Source organism: Silurus aristotelis (genome assembly GCF_946808225.1).
Source record: "Silurus aristotelis genome assembly, chromosome: 11".
In the NCBI taxonomy this organism is placed as follows: Eukaryota; Metazoa; Chordata; class Actinopteri; order Siluriformes; family Siluridae; genus Silurus; species Silurus aristotelis.
Genome location: NC_139584.1, coordinates 1123297 through 1142512, shown reverse-complemented (window position 1 = coordinate 1142512; position 19216 = coordinate 1123297). Strand labels below are relative to the sequence as shown.

General features: G+C 39.5%; 2 protein-coding genes across 4 annotated transcripts in view; both read left to right on the top strand.

The window, feature by feature from the left end:
- Positions 1-19216, top strand: part of tafa5l (TAFA chemokine like family member 5, like) — an 84452-nt gene that overhangs the window by 13014 nt on the left and 52222 nt on the right. The gene's annotated exons all lie outside the window — the stretch shown is intronic.
- LOC310733618 (N-acetyllactosaminide beta-1,3-N-acetylglucosaminyltransferase 3-like) overlaps positions 15155-19216 on the top strand; it is a 387738-nt gene continuing 383676 nt past the window's right edge. The window contains exon 1 of the mRNA XM_083555024.1: positions 15155-15278. The gene's annotated coding sequence lies outside the window, so the exon portion shown is untranslated. The remainder of the gene's footprint in view (positions 15279-19216) is intronic.

Sequence of the window (19216 nt, the reverse complement as noted above, 5' to 3'; positions counted from 1 at the left end):
CTAATGAGCGAGCTAGAAGTGATGCTAAAAAAAAATTCCCTGAGACTTTATTAGGAATAAACCTTGAGAGGAACCATATTCAAAAAAGCAGCCCATCCTCAACTTGATAATGGACATTCATTCGTTATAATTCCATCATTAATGAGGTTATAAACTGTTCACTGATGGAGACTTGAATGCATCTTTTCATGACAAATGTAGCTCTAAACCACTGTAGCAAACCCCAATTCCAAAAAAGTTAAGACACTGTGTGAAATGTAAATAAAACCAGAATGCAATAATTAGCAAATCTCATAAACCCAGATCTAATTTACAATTTGAACAAAAAACACAACAAAGAAAACCCTGAGCTGTTGTGAAGCTAGAATTCTGTACCAGACACACATACGACAGCATTCCTTTACCAAAACTTCAGCAACTGGTCTCCTCAGTTCCCAGATGTATATGGACAGAAGACATGATGATACACAGGGAGGAAAAAACAGGGTCCAGTCCCAACTTTTTGTCAGTCATCAAATTTAAAAATACAGTGTTTTCCCTTTAATTTGGTATATATTCTTTGTTCAAACATTTGATATGTTTATTGTGAATAAAATATGGATTTCTATTCCATAATTATATACCAAATGCAAGATTTGCAAATTATTGCGTTCTGTTTTTATTTACATTTTGCACAGTGTCCCAACTTTGGGCCTCATGGATTTTTCGGCTGTCCATGTAGAGAACATCCTCAGCAGAAGTGAGTGGTTTCTAGTTGAAGTGAACTCCTTTTCATCACTGGAGTAACCAATGGATAATAATTCTATTTGAAATGCTGAATAACGAGTGTATAGCTATCAGTTTATCTTCACATGCGAATCTGTAGAGAGTCTAAGGATGTATTTGTGATGGAACATTAGATCGGGTTTCACCTCAGTGCTAGTAATAAGGGATCTTGAGAGATGTAAGGTCATGTCAAGCCTGTGGCTCAAAGGAAACATAGCAAAGAGAAGGGTTTGATCAGTGCCTTCAGGTAGCTTGAGGCTGGATTGGATTTAGATTTGTAGCTAAGCTTGCAACAGTTGAGGAAATGCAGCGATTGGGCGATGCGGGAAGACAGAGAGCACTTGGGAGGACCTGCCAGAAAAAAGTGTCAAAAATGGACAAGGAATTGGAAAAGGAAAAGACAAATGGCAGAATCCTACGTTAGCAACTAGTCCAGGATTTAGCGTGTTGTCAAGTAGCGTGATCAGAGACCCCTCTGGGGAGTGACATGGTTTTGACAAGGGTTCATATCACCAGGGATACACATCGCAGCTTAACCCTGCAAGGCTTGCTGGGAAAGCAGACGCTCGCATCCTTTTGTATTCTCTGATCCTCTCGGTTGTATTTCGACCCCCCGTGGACCACCTCCCTGGCATAACTGTTCTACTTCTGCCAGACTGCTTGGCATATCTTTATTTATTTTTTTTTACCCTTTATCTCTGTTTTAACTCTGTCAGCAGCGAAACACTGCGATTCTTTGAATCAGGTCTGGATGCTGAGAGGGCCAGGGAATATCAGCAGGGTTTGCTCAAATGCTGTCTTGTTGAAGAACCATTTCTTTTAAGCAGATGCACATTGTTATCAGAGTGTGTTTAACAGAATTTTAATGTTACTAGGTGAGTTTTTTTAAGTGGCACACGTGTCTCAAGGACAGAAGTTCGTTTTGCGATGAAACAACTATATAAATGTAATAAAAGCTCTCAGATCTGGTTATGTAGAAGGTTTTTATTCATCAAGGTCACTTCTAAATGTGTACTTGCAGTAAGTTAGGCTTTTGTCCACATACTTTATTTATTCATTCAGCTGTTTATTGGTTGGTTTATGTTGTTCAGATTATTTAATGAATTGATTGATTGATTTAAGGCCTTTGTGCAAATGTGACAAAGCCACAATGGATCCTAAATGGGGTTTATTGCACGTATGTCCTGCCCTGCAAAAAGAGCCAATCAAATACTGACAAATATTTCAGGATTCATTATTAACCTAAAAAGGTAAATAAATAAATCAAACCAGATGTTCTTCTCCTGTTGTGTCTGCAGGAGATGCAGCTCTGCCTCTGCCATGTTGTTCTGTATTCTATGTGACTCTCAGGACACGTCTCCGTCTCCGTAGTGTTGCGATACGCAGTGGTGTGCAGTCAGGGGCAGTAAATCCTTCTCTGCTGGTATCAGAAGCACTGACCTACATTTACAACCCAAATTCTAATATTTGTTCCATGAAATTGTATGAATTTCTTCCATCAGTTTCTTCTCTTCATGTCGTGGTGTTTCTCTCAGCTGCACTGCTTCAGTACGTGGATGTGGATGTAGATTTTTTCGTCCAATCAGATTTCAGCCTCTATGTGCTGCCATGTGAATCTAATCTGCTCAGAACCTTCAGAATCAGTACTGCTGGACTTTTACCATAGAGAATATTACCAACAGCTCTGTTTCTTTATCCAATCAGATTTCAGATTCTACTCACAGAGCAGATCACTGGCCCAGAATAGCGTCAGCACTGTTCCGTCCTCTGATTGGTTGTTCAGAGGGAAACTGTTACAGCCGAGTTCGACTGGTAAAACACGTGTGCAGCTCTGCACACGTTCATACATCTGAGTTAGACTTTTTTACACCTACAGAAGAAGAGAAATTGATTTAGTCTCAGACACTTAAAAATCCATTGTGAAGAAAAGCGAGACATGGTGAGGAGGTCACCAACCCTGAAGCTCGCTAGCGTGTCTCAGCCCGGGAAAGGGTTTGATCTCCACCTCCAGACCAGTGAATACGAGCGGTACCACTGGATTACAGCCTCTGGGGGGCGCTGCACATTATGAGTCTGCATCTCTGGTGAAAAGGTTGTGTTTTATTTACATTTGAATGTTTTTGTCATGTTATTAGACAAATATTGAAACTGAACTGCTCCAGATGTTGTAGGTGCACAGTTGTGGTTGTAGTGTGGAGGTTTGGAGTGTAACTGGGTTTGTTGCTTTAGTAAATTGGTTTTTACCTCCAGATGTGAAATGTTTCTCTGTAATGTCACGTGTTGTTATATTGCGTTATTGCATTTTATTGATTGTTTCTATAATTATCACGTGATAGTGGTGGTATTAAGAGGTGGATTAAGTCGGGTACTTCCTCACTGAAGGCCCAGGTACCAAATGTACGTCCCGCCACTGGTGAGATGTCATATTCATGTACTCATACAATTAAAACAGCCAGAGATGGTAAAAATCCACATATCCTTCAGTAGAAGTGCAGATACTGATGTTTTAAAAGACTCTTTTACTCAGGTTAAAGTAAAGAAGTTTGGGTTCTGAAATGTACTTCAGTGAAAAGTAGCCGTTACTATGACCTGTTTTAGTGTCATGCTGGTTACTGAACCTCACATTAAATCAATGTATTAATAAAAAAACTGAATGTGTCCAGGCTGAACAACAACCATATAGAATAAAAGCAGAGAAAAGACTAAGACATAAAAAATAAATAAATATACTATATTTCTAAAAGTATTGGGTCACCTGGTCATAAGTTCGGTATGTAATTTTTAAACATCGCATTCCACATTCCAATTTGCTCTTATAATTCCCTCCACTCTTCTGGGAAGATGTTCCTCTAGATTTTGGAGTGTGCTTATGTATGTTTGTGTTCATCATCCACAAGGGTGTTATTAAAGGCAGGTACTGATGTAGGTGAGGAGTCCTGGCATGCAGTCAGCGTTCACATTCATCCCAAAGGTGTTACAGTAGGGATGAGATCAGAGCTCTATAGCAGACCACTCAAGATCTTCCTCTCCAAAGCATGTAAACCAGATCTTCAAGGAGCTCACTTTGTGCACAGGGGCATCGCCATGCTGGAGCAGGTTTGGGTTTCCAAGTTCAAGTGAATGCAAAATTGTATTACAGCACATCTAAAGACGTCCAGTACAAATTACAAATGAGTGCCTCCAGATTTGTGGTAACAGATTGGAAAAGAACCAATGCAGGAAAGGGCAGGTGTCCCAATACTTTTGTATATATATATATATATATATATATATATATATATATATATATATATATATATATATATATATATATATACAGTACAGACCAAAAGTTTGGACACACCTTCTCATTCAAAGAGTTTTCTTTATTTTCATGACTATGTAAATTGTAGAGTCACACTGAAGGCATCAAGGGCTATTTGACCAAGAAGGAGAGTGATGGGGTGCTGCACCAGATGACCTGGCCTCCACAGTCACCGGACCTGAACCCAATCGAGATGGTTTAGGGGTGAGCTGGACCGCAGAGTGAAGGCAAAAGGGCCAACAAGTGCCAAGCATCTCTCGGGGAACTCCTTCAAGACTGTTGGAAGACCATTTCAGGTGACTACCTCTTGAAGCTCATCAAGAGAATGCCAAGAGTGTGCAAAGCAGTAATCAAAGCAAAAGGTGGCTACTTTGAAGAACCTAGAATATGACATTTTTCAGTTGTTTCACACTTTTTTGATATGTATATAATTCCATATATAATTCCACACGTGTTAATTCATAGTTTTGATGCCTTCAGTGTGAATCTACAATTTTCATAGTCATGAAAATAAAGAAAACTCTTTGAATGAGAAGGTGTGTCCAAACTTTTGGTCTGTACTGTATATATATATCTCCCTTTTATAAGGCCATTGATGTTGAAAAATTTCTTTTTTTTAATTTATTTTCACATCGGTGTCCTCCCTCTGAATTCACATGAACCATTCCTCTTGTTGCCTTGCTCATCGTTTGCTCCGCTTGCCTACATCTACGTCTGATAGCCAGGAAAGAATACACCAGTGATTTGGTGAAAAAGCCACACAATGAGAAGAAATAATACTAAAAGTAACGAGGCTGGTTCGAAAATGTTAGAAGTAGAAAGTACAGATATTTGTGTAAAAATGTAACGAGTGAAAGTAAAATTGTCAGAAAAAAATAAATAGTGGAGTAAAATACTGATACCAGGAAAATCCACTTAAGTACATTAATGAGGTATTTGTACTTCGTTACTTCTCACTTCTGAAAACCGCACATTAAACATTGCATCCAATCTCTTTCTCTACACTCTCATAGCTCCCACGCAAATCTTTCTTTCCTGCAAATCAAGACGCATTGTTCCTGCGTTATTATCTTCAGATCCAGAAGTTATAGTACATCATTTATGAACTTCAATTTCACTCCCTACATATAAATCCTTTTTTTACCGATGCAAATATGTTCAAAACGATGCATCGTGATACAAATGGCAACTTGTATCCGATGCACACTTTTTAAACCGAGGCATCACATCGTTAACTTTTATGCCGATGCATTTATTCCTACACTTTACTTTACAGCAACAAAGCAACCAGAAACCTTTCCTTTATGCAGAGATCAGCTGACCTGAGCGACAGCAAACATTGGTGTGTCCACTGGACACTGGGAGGTGGTGGTTTAGTGAATAAGGCATTGGCCTTTGGATTTGAGGGTTGTGAGTTCAAATCCCAGCCGCACCAAGCTGGCACTTCTGAAACCCTGAGCAAGACCCTTAGCCCCATAACTCTGGATAAGGACTAGAGGTCGACTGATCTGTTGGTTCTGCCGATTTATCGGCACGGATATTTGATTACAGAAACTGGAGAAGGTCCGGTGTCACTACAGAGCGACCTCTAGAGGCGAATCACTATAGCAACGTGCTGTTTGTTTTTACACGTGAAACGACGCGCTGCACGGCGAGCGCTCTATATTTATAATTTCTTAATTATATTAATTATTATATTTATATTTATTTAATTTAGCACATTTTAGTGATTAATTGCTGTTTTTTATTTGTGTAATAAAGTTCAGTACTATTTTACATGGCGTTTTATGTTTGTTGTAGTAAAAACTATTGCTTGATTGAAAAACCTGCAGAAAAACCATCAGTGGACACGTATTAAGGACGTCTGCCAAATGCTATAAATGTAAATGTCTGCCAATGGGAGTGAAGACCGTTCTCCTGATTTATACACCTACTGATTACGTCATAGTACAGCGAATGGTGACTTTGAGCAATAAGATCTGCATTAAATTGAGTATAGATATCGGACATCGATCTATTATTGAGATTAAATTGTAGCCTAAACAAGCTGATAATTTTTCCAGCCATTTCAAATCAGTTTGGATCTTTCTGAAATACCAGCAGACAACAGCTTGGCCTTGTGTAGCTTCCTGGGTGCTTTGCCAAGATGTCTGTCAAGTTTATAGTCTTCACTAGGACTACTCGGACGCCTGATAGAGCTCCACTGTGGCTTGATAAGATAAGGAATGTGGGAGACGATCTGAACTAAGGTGAAGTTGGAGCACGTCTGAACTTTGTCAATCTCAGCCATTAAGAGACAGAGGAAAGAAATTGAGTCAGTTGAACAACACACACATTATTCTATACAGTTCTTTCGGATTTACAGTCTGTGCCTTGCGTCTGCACACCCGAGGGGTTAAACTCCTCTCCAATTTCCAGCATATGCTCAACCTGCGAGCACTTCTGTCCCTGCAAATCAGTACAAACCCCGGCAAGCTTCAGCAATCAGGGGCCACATAGACACCAGCCAAAAACTTCAGGGCATATGGGGCGCCTGGAAAAGCATTAGAGAAGATATCATTTGAAATTATGCAGAGTGTTATACTTATCAGACGTTCTTATATAACTCTCTTTTATTTTAAATGAATCCTGACATTTCTGCAGACTCTCGGCATCTCATCTCTCAGCAGTTTTCTTCAGTGAGACGTGCAGCAGTATATCATCCGTTAAACACCTTTTCTTAACCCCAAGTTTGAATTCAAACTGTTTATTCCTGATTCTTTTTGTTTAACTTTTCTATTTACATGATGGTGATGAGCACATTCTGATTTGCTCGGATCCACTCGCTCCGTTAGAGCTGGGATTTCAGGGCCAAAGACTGCTAACCTGAAGATGAAGATTGTGGATACCATGCAGCAACAAATACAAATAAAAGTCATCCAAAAAACATTTCCAAACTAATGTTGTAACTGGTTTAATTCTGCGATTTCATCACGGACAGCAAGTTAGAACAAAGAGCAAAAGTTAATTCTGCGTGAAACTGGGCAAATACGTCTGACATACAGCGATGATGCAACCAATCACTGGAAGACGACAAGAGATCAGGAAGACCTTCTACGAGCTCATGTTGAAACCGTTCGACATCTCGTGCATGATGATCGTCGGAGAACGATCCGCATGATCTCAGATTTGGCTCCTGCGAACTTCACCCTCTTCCTGCAGCTCGCGAATAGCAGAAGCTGCTTGACACGCCTCCAGGACGTGTTCCAGAAGAACACTGGGAGCTGTATTACTGTGCAAGGGGAGTATTTTCAAGGTGATTATGTGAAAACGTAAAAAATAAATAAAGTACTTTATTGTAAACAGAGCAAAAAAAACGTCATACCACCTCATAGGTATACCATAGATTTACACGAATAAAGCATTTGTGTGCACTATGGTTAATGTGACTCCTACACCAAGACTAAAGGGTAAAAGAATTCCAATGCCCAGACAAAGACCAGTTCTTTTTATTGTACTTTTGAGATGTACCTTCAGTAGGCAGATTTTTTTTTCCTTGGCCTCCCAACACCGTTTTAATGAGTTTCCTCACTACAAATCAACACTAAGTTCTACTAATAGATCCTTTATCCCATGATGAAACATCTCTATCCTGATGGGAGTCGTCTCTTCCAGGATAACTCCATCGTCATTTACCAGACACAAAGGGGCTTGTTGAACGGTTTGATGAGATCGTATGATTATGGACTTTACACTCAAGATATTGTGGCTAATGTTAGTCCAATACCTTATTAACCAAGATATGATCATTTATTTCTTTTATGTACCTATTTATTTTCTAGACCACTTACCCCACACAGGGTCATGTGCAAGACCGGGGCTTGTCCCAGGGGTACCAAACCTTCAAACATATAGATTTGAAAATGAACGGTGGAGGAAACTGGGATACCTGAAAGAAATTGTACTAACCTACAAATAAGAGGCAAACCTGCTAACCACTAAAACACATTTGGATCAGTGCCTCAAACCCTTTTAAAGATTAGCGATCGTGTGTGTATTGTTTACGTCTTGTAATTTCATGCCTGAAAATATGGGAACTATATACATTTATATTTGGTATTCAAACGTCTCGCTGGTTAGTTGCTATGAAGTGAGATTGCTATCATACTGTAAGTAAAAAGCAAATCAGCTCATAACACTTGACAACCAATTTCCTGTACTGGTGCTTGTTTCCTTTCAGCTGTTTAGCATGATTTTATATGGAATGGATGCAGGTCACAGCCTTAGCAAGTGTCTGGGTGTGAGAATAAAATGCGCAATAGGACCTGGTATATAAAATTCATCGTCAGGTTTCTCCTCATGATTATGTGGGTTTCATCTGGGTTCACCAGTTTCTTCCTACGTTCCAGGAGGTACAGTAGGTTGACTGGCTGTGATAAATTGCCCCATGTGTGAACAAGTGTTTTTGAACGAGTACCCATGGTGGTGTGAGTGAAGGACTGAAATAAAACGAGTATAAAGCACTTACTGAAGATGAATCAATGGATTTTTATGTGGAGCTCAGTCTGAATTATACTTCTGAAATAACCAGGTGCAAATCAAGGTTAGAAATGTAATTATGATAATGAATTATACAGAAAAAAAAAACACATTTCAGAAAAAGTTCTGCCGTCAACTTTATAAACTTTTGCACTCTGCCGTATGCAGGGAATTTCTGCACCTTGCACAGATGTAATCTCTGTCTTTGTACGGAGACAGAAAGCCTCACGCTGATGAACATGACATGTGCCGTCCTGGTTTTCACTGGAAAAAAATGTAATGTGTCATATATATATCCGATACAGCACCACCGCTGCTACGTGAATATGAAGTATCGCAACACTACGAAGACCGAGGCGTGTCCTGAGAGTCACATACAATACAGATTAACATGGCAGAGGCAGAGCTGCACCTGGTCTGGTCATCGTTTTTTTTTCTTTCTTTTTGAACTACAAAGGCGTGTGTGTGTGTGTGTGTGTGTGTGTGTGTGTGTGTGTGTGTGTGTGTGTGTGTGTATGTGTGTGTGTGTGAAAGGGTCATGACTTAGAAGTCAGAAGACACTTAAGTAAATTGATGATTTTCTGTTTGTCTGAACCCAAAAAAAATAAAAGAACTTTCTGGACTATACTGAATTATAGAGCGTCATATCACAATATCGCAATGCGCTGAATGGAGCGTAAATCGGATCGCACTGCATCGTAATAGTGGGGAATCGTACCGCAACACGTCGCTAGCTGCTTCATGTGTAGCTTTAATGTATCGCTATGGCTATGCATCGAGATGCAAATCGGATCGGCCTCAGTTACAGAGATGCACATCCCAAATACAGTATATAGAAATTTATATATATATTCTTATCTCACTTTTCTGTTCGATGTTGAAAACATAGTTGAGGTATCTGAGATCTGATGCCACGTCTCTCTGGCCAAACAGATGTGTGTATTTCCCTACAGCTGCATCTCACTGCACAGATGTGCATGTCCATATTTGCGATGTGTGCTTGTTATCACGTTAGGATGTTTGAATACGTGTTAGTGTTTACGTGTGCAGTCTGAAATTAAAAATACAAACAGGCAGCACATGAAACTGTTAAAAGCCCTTTAATGCTCTTATCGAAATTCTCTGAGCTCATGAGGTTTACCATGAACCATTGTGTAGCGATTTGAACAGTCACAAAGAGGCATGGTACAGGAAACGAGTGTAACAGGTAAAGAGAAAAAGAGAATGAGAGAAAGAGAGAGGGAGAGAGGGAGAAAATAAATGACCTTCATCTGGCCCCTATCCTCTATCGTCTTTACCATAATGATGTCTGCTGGGGTTTCAATTCTTCCTCTCAATAAAATGCCCCCATCACTGATGGGGTTAAAACACTGTTAATAGCCTCCTCACAGAAGCGCCGACTCGGAAAATGCCATTATGTTGAATTCAGGCTTGCTAGGTGCTCTTTTAACGGTATATACGCAAGCCACTGCTTTATCTTTTTGTTCAGGGGTTTTACCTCAACAAGTGCCATCATGTTCTTTTCCAGGCTGTAAATGATTATTAATACATCTGTGGAGTCAAACTTTTTCAAAACAAGGGTTAATTACCAGCATGACAACCAACATGGTGTCTGTTAATAATACAAAACTGGAAGCCATCCAGGAAACAGGAATTTCTAATCCTGGGTAGTGTTTTTATTCCATTATTTCAATATTCCATCTGCCAAGACATTTTCACTCTATAATCCATTAGAAACAGAGGTTCACAAGAAGCTCAGATGTGATCAAGCCAGATTTAAAAAACAGTGAGCTTTAAGCTTCATTTCGGGAAGAGGGTAAAGTCCGCATATCTGGCGAGTGGGATGGGTGCGGAAGTGAGATTGTGTGCTTCCTTCTCTGACCATCATCCTGCACGAGTTGCTAAACGGTTTTGGGGTTGAGCTTGTCGAAGGTCTTCCTGATCTCTCATCGTCCTCCAGCGATGTTCTTCCGCTCTTGAAGTGCATGTGTCGCTCAAAAACACCTCAAAAAATTATTGCCGTATGTAAAATGTCTCTGTGGCAGATTTGCAGTTTCACGCAGAATTTCACGTTTGCTCTTTGTTCTAGTCTCGAAACTTTTTAATACCATCTCGTAAACACCATTGACCAGATTTTAGTTGGTACACTATTCTATTCTATTGCACTGCTAGATGTTTATCAGGTGCAGCAGCATGACTGATGGTCTTCACTTCACCAAAAACAGGCACAGACACATTCAAGTGCAAGAAATGCTAAGATAATGTATGCATATGAATCCAAAACGACAGGAAGAATCACTGTGGAAATCAGAACATGGTCTGGAGAAGAACGAACAAGATACAGCAGGTTTGGCCTGAGAGCACTGTGAGAAAACAAACAGGTCAAGATCAAAAGTGGGATCACAATCTAACAGGTTCAACAATGTCTGGTGTCATCAGGAGTACAGAGACAGGAGCTGAGCGTATAGATCACGAGATTTCTGAAGGACAAAGTCTTCTTTAAAGGGTGTGGAGTGAGTGTGTGTAACTGAACACACCTGTGTACATCAGTAACTGGAGAGAATGAGGATTGTGGTCCACAGCAGTCATTTGCTAGGAACTGGAGTTGACAGACTGCTGTGACGTGACAGAGTGAGGGTCCATGTTAGGGAATGAATATGAGAAGAAAAAGGGAAATGTACAGCCTGTAACAAATTAAGCAACAATGTGACCACACATGGTTTTTTAAGCTCCTGAGTGAACCTGGGGTTTAGTAAACTCTAAGACTCACCATAACTTTGTGTGTGATGAGCTGGAGTTCGCTCCAGAGTGTTTCAATACAACCACGAATGAATAATTCACAAAACCCCAGTGTGTATCAATAACTAGTAACTTTCTTTTTTTGTAAATTATATCTCCAACAACAACTTATGAAACATTCAATGGGAAATGGAACTGCATTACGTTCTCTAACTCTAACATATTCTTCTGATGACAGCTTCGTATCTATTCCACTCTAGATGTTTGAAGTGCAAGCAATAATAAACACAACTGCAATAAAAATAAAAACTTTGGTAGCCTTCAAACGCCGTGCCGATAGAACAACAGCCTTAAAATTGACACAAAAGTGTAATAGTGTAATAAAAGAACAATATCGATCACAAAGCTCCGAGCGACTGCACATACCCCTGCACAACAGGCTAATTTATAAAGTAATAAAATGAGCTGCTCAAGGTTGCTAGCATCGTTATGTAGCGCAGGCATAGCATCAGGCTAAAAAAACCTCGCCGCTCAAGAGCAGGACCGTTTATCAGCAAAACAATGAAACATGTTCAGGGTGAGCTGGAATGTCTTTGCAGAACTGCTACTGAAGATCTGAGGTAGTTATGGTCACCCCAGGCCTGCTTTCATTTTTCATCATAAACTCGATTTTACAGCTGATTTTCCTCAGAAACACGATTTTACAGCTGATTTTCCTCAGAAACACGATTTTACAGCTGATTTTCATCAGAAACACGATTTTACAGCTGATTTTCCTCAGAAACACGATTTTACAGCTGATTTTCCTCAGAAACACGATTTTACAGCTGATTTTCATCAGAAACACGATTTTACAGCTGACTTACTGACACTGCATTTGGAACGTAAACTTTTTTGACTTACGGAGTGGATGAAATGGGAGATCTTTTGGTGTTTTGGAGATGTTATGGAGTGATTATGGTGTTGGACTTCAGAGCACAAGGTTCCCAGAGCAAGGTTTTGAGATCCCAGCCGCAAGGAATGGTGGCCAAGAATTGCAAAAGAAATGAACAAATCAGAAAAATCTCAAAAATTCTGACAAAGGAGAAAGGGTTATAGTTTGTGAATAAAATACTTACAGCTCATTGGACGAGACATTTTTCTTTCAAGATAAAAAGGAATTTGTAACATAACTTTGATTCTTGCACGTGTTCTGTGTTCATTTTAATCGAATTATTTTTCCAATACTGCAACTTTAAATATTTTTACACTTTTACACACGTGTCGACTTTCTCACATTGTACTTCCTGTATATTTTACAAGGCTGATGTTTTGTCCAATCAGCAGTGAGTATTTGCTTCTCAAACTATACCAAACTTTTCCAGGTTTACCGGAATTCTCGTTGTGTATTTGGATTTGTTTCTGTATTTTATGATTTGTTCACGTGTTTTTGGATTTATGTTGTTTTCTAATTTGTTAATTTGGTTTTGATATATTTTGTTTGTGGATTTGTTCATTTGTTTGGTCACTTCTCAGCCACCTGCTCAGTTGGATAATAGATTTTGGAGCAGTTGAGGTTCTACAGCAGGTGATCACCAAGAAATCTTTTGTCCTTGATCATCTCCACTGAGGAGTCGTTGACGTTCAGCGGGAAGTGATCATTTTGTGTCCTCCTGGAGTCAACAACCGTCTCAACAAACAGCATAACAGTGTCGAACTTGATGTAAACTGAGTTGTGTTTTGCTGCACAGTCGTGAGTCAGCAGTGAGAACAGCAGGGGACTGAGCACATGGAACTGGGGGCCACAAATGGGTAAAAATAAATAACACCCTGTAAATAACAGCTTGAATCCTGAAGCCATTCTGCACTTATTTGCAGATTTCTGATCATAATTGGTGTAAATCAGGTCTCAGGGTCTTTGATGAGCAGTGAGTGGATTCACATTTCCAACATCTAGAAATTGAAAATGGTCTGGACGACTGAAAACATTTACAGCTATTACTGTGATAATGCGTCTAATATCTATTTCACACCGCATTCATTTAAATCACTTAACAACGTGTAACTCAAATCAACTCAATTATACCACAGCAGTACTTCATCCCCAAATCTGATTGGTCAAAGGGCAATTGTGTGCACGCTGTCGAATAGGAACTCATCATTTAAAAAGGAATTGCGTTACGTGGTGTGTAAGTTTACGTGTACGATTAATAATAAACAGTGAGGTTTCTCACTATTACTAATGTAATTAAATCATTTTAATAATAGAGTGAGTAAAAAAAAATTATTATTAATAATAGTGTTAAATTAAATTACATAAATTATTGGTATACTATAATAAAGTATATGATTTTGATTTATACACTACTAATAATAGTAAAGGTAACTATAATTAGTTTTATTATTAATTCTATATATACAGTGTTTTAATTATTATTATCTTCTTCTTCTTCTTCTTCTTCTTCTTTTGGCTTCTCCTATTAGGAGTCTCCACAGCGGATCATTTGTCTTCATACCCCCCTGTCCTCTACATCTGCCTCTTTCACCCCAACAACCTGCATGTCTTCTCTCACCACATCCATAAACCTCCTCCTGATCTTCCTCTTTTCCACCTTCCTAATCCTATCCACTTTCTGCTTCACATCTCCACATAATCCATCTTTCTCTCTTTCATTTTCCTCATTTATCAGCTGCTCAAAATTCTCCCTCCATCTTCTCAACACACTCTCCCCACTGGTCAACACATTTCCCTCTCCATCCTTTACTGCTCTAACTTGCAGCACATCCTTCCCAGCTCGGTCCCTCTGCCTGGACAATCGCTACAAAGTTCTATCTATCTAATAAATCTCTGTAATGCTCTTTGTGCTCTGAATCGGTATAAATTATATTATTATAATTCTAGTCATAATCACAATCATTCTTATTAAGTTCACTCGTTTATATTCTAATAATAATAATTATGGTATTTATAATAATAATAATAATAATAATAATAATAATAATAATAATAATAATAATAATAATAATATTGCTAATTATACTAATATCATTTTAGTCTTATTATTATGTCCTATGAAGTCTGAATGTGTTACAGTCTGGTTGGGGTTTTTAACAGAAATGCGAGAGAAGACAGAATTATGGAAGTGTGGGTCACGGCATCATGCACCAGCATCAGTTGTTGTAGAGTTGATGAAGAGCAGTGATGTTGAGTGAACTGATACAGGCTTCAGATGAAAGTATGTTTCCAAAAAATGATTTCTAGATTGTGAACATTTGCAGCAGGGGGTTAAACAGAGGCCCAGTCATTTACCACCAAATATACTGAATTTTACTGAGAGTCAGAGAAGTCACATTTCTGTTCCTCCAGGGTTTTATTTAAATCATCTGGAGTCCATTTGTTATTTTATCTGATGAGTTAATGAGGTGGGAGGATGAGCCATGGTGGACTCTGTAGTGGAATAAATCTGAGAGTCATGGATATAATAGTGGGAGCTCGGAATGTGTTTGGGAGAAATCTGAGAAAGAGGAAATGAAGGAAATGAAGAGGACCAAAAGGACGGAGTTACTCTGTTTCATTCTATTAAGCTATTCTCTGTTGAATCACATTTCACAATATTATACATTAATACAATACCAGTTTGTGTAACAAGGTTAAAAAATGTATTCATATGGCTAAAAATGTATGCTTTTATAAAAAAGATATTGAAAAAGCGATTTCAGGGATTCGACCTTGAATGTTCATTTAATGGCTATAATGACAATTCAGTGTCATTATCAGTGTCATACTCCAGACGTTTCTCTAAATAACACGTACAGAACTCAGACGTGCGCTTTGGCTCATCGTTGTGTTGTGTTGTCAAGTCAAGTCAAGTTTATTTCTATTGCGCTTTTCACAACAGACATTGTCTCAAAGCAGCTTTACAGAAATCAACAGTGAAGGTGAATGGTGTGCGTTTGTCCCTGATGAGCAGCCGTGGCGACTGTGGCAAGGAAAAACTCCCTTAGATGTTATGAGGAAGAAACCTTGAGAGGAACCGGACTCAAAAGGGAACCCATCCTCATATGGGTGACATCAAGAGTTTGATCATAAATCTTTCAACAGTACAGAACACTGGAGAGTGAGAACTAACATGAGTACTGGAGTATAAGATTATAGGTAAATGTTCTTTCTAAAGTCTTTGGTATAAAAGTAGGAGCTACTGAGCTCAACATTTGTGATCATCACAGATCCAGCATCAGCTTCTCCATGCCAGAGCCTTTAAACACTCCAGGAGGTCCAATGTCGAACTCCACATGTAGTGGGATCCAGTTGGCACTGGTACGTCTCTAGATGGTTCAGGATGTTTGTGGGCATCTACTTCTTTAAAGTCCATAATCTTCATGAGGTGGGACGTGACTGGAGCTGGAGCAACCTCAGGAAGCCTCGGGATGGGGAGAGAAAGAGAAGCAGTGGAGAGGAATCAGCGTAGCTGCTGTTCATGATATTAACAGCACAAGTTGATAATGTGATGTGATCAGATGTTCTGGAGCACAAGGTTCAAGATGTTCTGCCCCTCTCCCCCCCGTGGATCTTCCCACTTCGTCCAGGCCTGCCTCTGGATAGTGTTCTCTTTGACTGGAGGCCACTCTGTGCAGCTGGGGAAGGTTTGTCATCAACGCCTTGGGTGGTTCCATGAAATTCTGGAGTAAGAACGGGAGCTTTGAGGATGGATTGGACTGTAGTTGATGTCAACAGTCTCCTACACTGACTCAGGAATACAGTTCGCTTTTGATCATCATCACTGCACCCCGCAACATTGTATACCCGCCACAAATGGACATTCGGTGTAACCCAGATGAGGATGGGTTCCCTCTTGAGTCTGGTTCCTCTCAAGGTTTCTTCCTTATGCCATCTCTGGGAGTTTTTCCTTGCCAAAGTCGCCACCGGCTTGCTCATCAGGGACAAACTTACTCATAAAGAACATATTCATTTTTAATCACCGCATTATCTGTGTAAAGCTGCTTTGAGACAATGTTCATTGTTAAAAGCGCTATACAAATAAAAATGAATTGAATTGAAGGTTATGATGTGATATGTGTTATGTGTAGAACTCGCTAAAAACATACGTCTTTAATCTACACTTAAACTGGGAGAGTGTATCTGAACCCCGAATACTGTCAGGAAGACTATTCCAGAGTTTAGGAGCTAAATGTGAAAATGCTCTACCACCTTTAGTGGACTTTGCTATTCTAGGAACTACTAGAAGTCCAGAGTTTTGAGATCTCAGGGAGCGTGACGGATTGTAGCCTGTTAAAAGACTGGACATTTAGTGCTTTATAAGTGAGTAGCAGTAGTTTGTAGTCTATTCGAAACTTAATAGGAAGCCAATGTAGGGACGATAAGATTGGGGTTATATGATCGTATTTTCTTGACCTAGTAAGAACTCTTGCTGCGGCATTCTGAACTAACTGAAGCTTGTTTATTAATGATGCAGGACATCCACCTAGTAATGCATTACAGTAGTCTATTCTAGAGGTCATAAACGCATGGACGAGCTTCTCTGCATCAGATATAGATAACATGTTTCTTAACTTAGAAATATTTCTAAGGTGAAAGAAGGCTGTTTTTGTCACATGGTTGATTTTTAAAAGATATGTTGTGTATATGTTATGGTGAAGTCACTTCCATTGAGCCGCAGTCCAGACGGAACTGCACGGTAATGAAGTGTGGAATGAAGCCATGATGCTTCACTTTCAATTTCTGGAATCTTCTCTGCTCCAAAACAACCCCAAACCAATAAACTTCCACCTCCATGTGTGAGTGTGGGGGTGAGGGAGTCTGATCACATCTTCTCTCCTGTTGGTAGAGACACAAATGTTGCATAAAAACAAAATAAACATGCCCGTGTCAAAAGCCATCAGAGTTTCCAAGCTCTTCACAGCCACTGTATCTGAAATTAACACATGGATTGACTAATAAACAGACACACAGATACATGGTGGAGATGTTGTGAAAACACTGAGGGCTCCGTTTAACTCACATTTATTTGCAGTTTTCTGTGCAGAATCAACAAAAACAAACAACTCGTGAACTCATCCCAGATCTCTGCTCAGATTTCTACCATGTTATCATGTTAGGACCTCGGTAACCTTCATGGACTGTCTGATTGAGATTGGGCTTTAGTGTTTTGTTTTATTTATGATTTAAGTGTTAAGTCATGTGTTGGAACATATTGCTAGCATTAATGCACACGTACGTCGACGTGACATGCACGATTTACATCTCGGGAACGAGGCACGGCTCATTCGCTAATTGAGGAGACGTCGGCGGGACATCGGTTTTTATGATTGTCTGCTATTTTGACGATCTGCACTTGAGCGTAATACGTGATTTAAGCGTGTCAGTGTTGTATGACAGCGATCTTAATGATATTGTCATGGATTATTAAATCTGCACATTCTCACACTTCAGCTCCGGTTCTCATCATGCAACTGTCCTTAGGTGATTAGGAAATAACAGACTTGTGTGTGATAAGCCATATCAGCATGATATCAGGTCTGGGCTCTTTTCTGTAATAACGGGGTCACCAGAGCATTTTCCTTAATTTAGCAGATGCACTTAGAAAGAATTACATTTATCTCATTCATAAAACTGAGCAGCTAAGGGCCTTGTTTAGGGGCCCAGGCATGGCAGCTTGTTGGTACTGGGATTTGAACTCACAACCTTAAGATCAAAAGTCAAATGCCTCAGACACTAATCTCCACCTCCCCAATTACACCACAATGAGGTAGTTGTAGCTCAGTGGTTAAGGGTTACTGATCTTGAGGCCTGGGTTTCAAGCCCCACTATCCTTAAGCTGCCACTCTTTGGGCCCTTGAGAAAGGCCCTTAATCCTCTGTGCTCCAGGAGCGCTGTATCATGTCTTACCCCAGCTTACTAACGCTGCTTGGATACGCGAAGAAATAATTTCCTTTTGCTGTAAAGTCGATGTGACACAATGCTGCTGAATGATTCTTTCTGATTGGTCAGAACAGTTACTTTACACAACCAAGCAGTTATGCCAATAAGGGTCTCGCCTATCTGTCTGGGATTTGAACTGTTGACCTTCATATCCAAAGTTCAATGCCTTAGCCACTAAGCTACCACCTTCCCATATACACCACAATGCTGATAAATGCTTAATTCTGATTGGACAAAATAGTATATATTGTTTCTATTATCTCTCTAAAGGTTAATCAGATGTTTAATGTATATCTAATAGAGTCTATAATGCAATGAATCCAAAATATTACAGATGCACTACTGTAATTAACCTGGGCAGGAGGTAGTTTTCTTCATGGCTGCATCTCTGTGTGCACCAAACCCCTCCCTGGTGTTTCTTGATCCTGTTTGAAGTTCTGGAAATATCTGGTGAACGAAAGACAATCGAGTTTTAATTAACATTAAATGCTTTTTTTTTCTTAAAACCTTTCCAAACCACTTCTAGTAATTCAGGTGACATCAGATTGTAGTTTTGAAGATCTTCTGACCCTAAAAGGCAACGATAAGTTATGACCCTGGAGGTTTTTTTGGTCACTCGAACCATCGTCTTCATGGTGAATTGAAACAGTGTACTGAAGATACATGATCTCTTTCAGGTTGATTCATAACATTTTGAGACGATTAGAACATCTTCATTATTACCCTAATGGTGACCCTAATGGTGATCATTCCAAATCAGTTCTGGAAACATTCAGACATAATACAGATCTTTTCTGTAGTAACATCAACCCCAGAACTCACATCACAGATAGCAAGTTTTTCTATGAAGTGATTTTTAATTAGCGTTTTCTAGAAGAAGTCTCCAGTGCCAGCACTTTTCAGCAACAGTCTAAGGTAAAGCTGTCAGTGCTCATTCTTGCTGGACTCAGGACAGAGGAGACCAGGTGCAT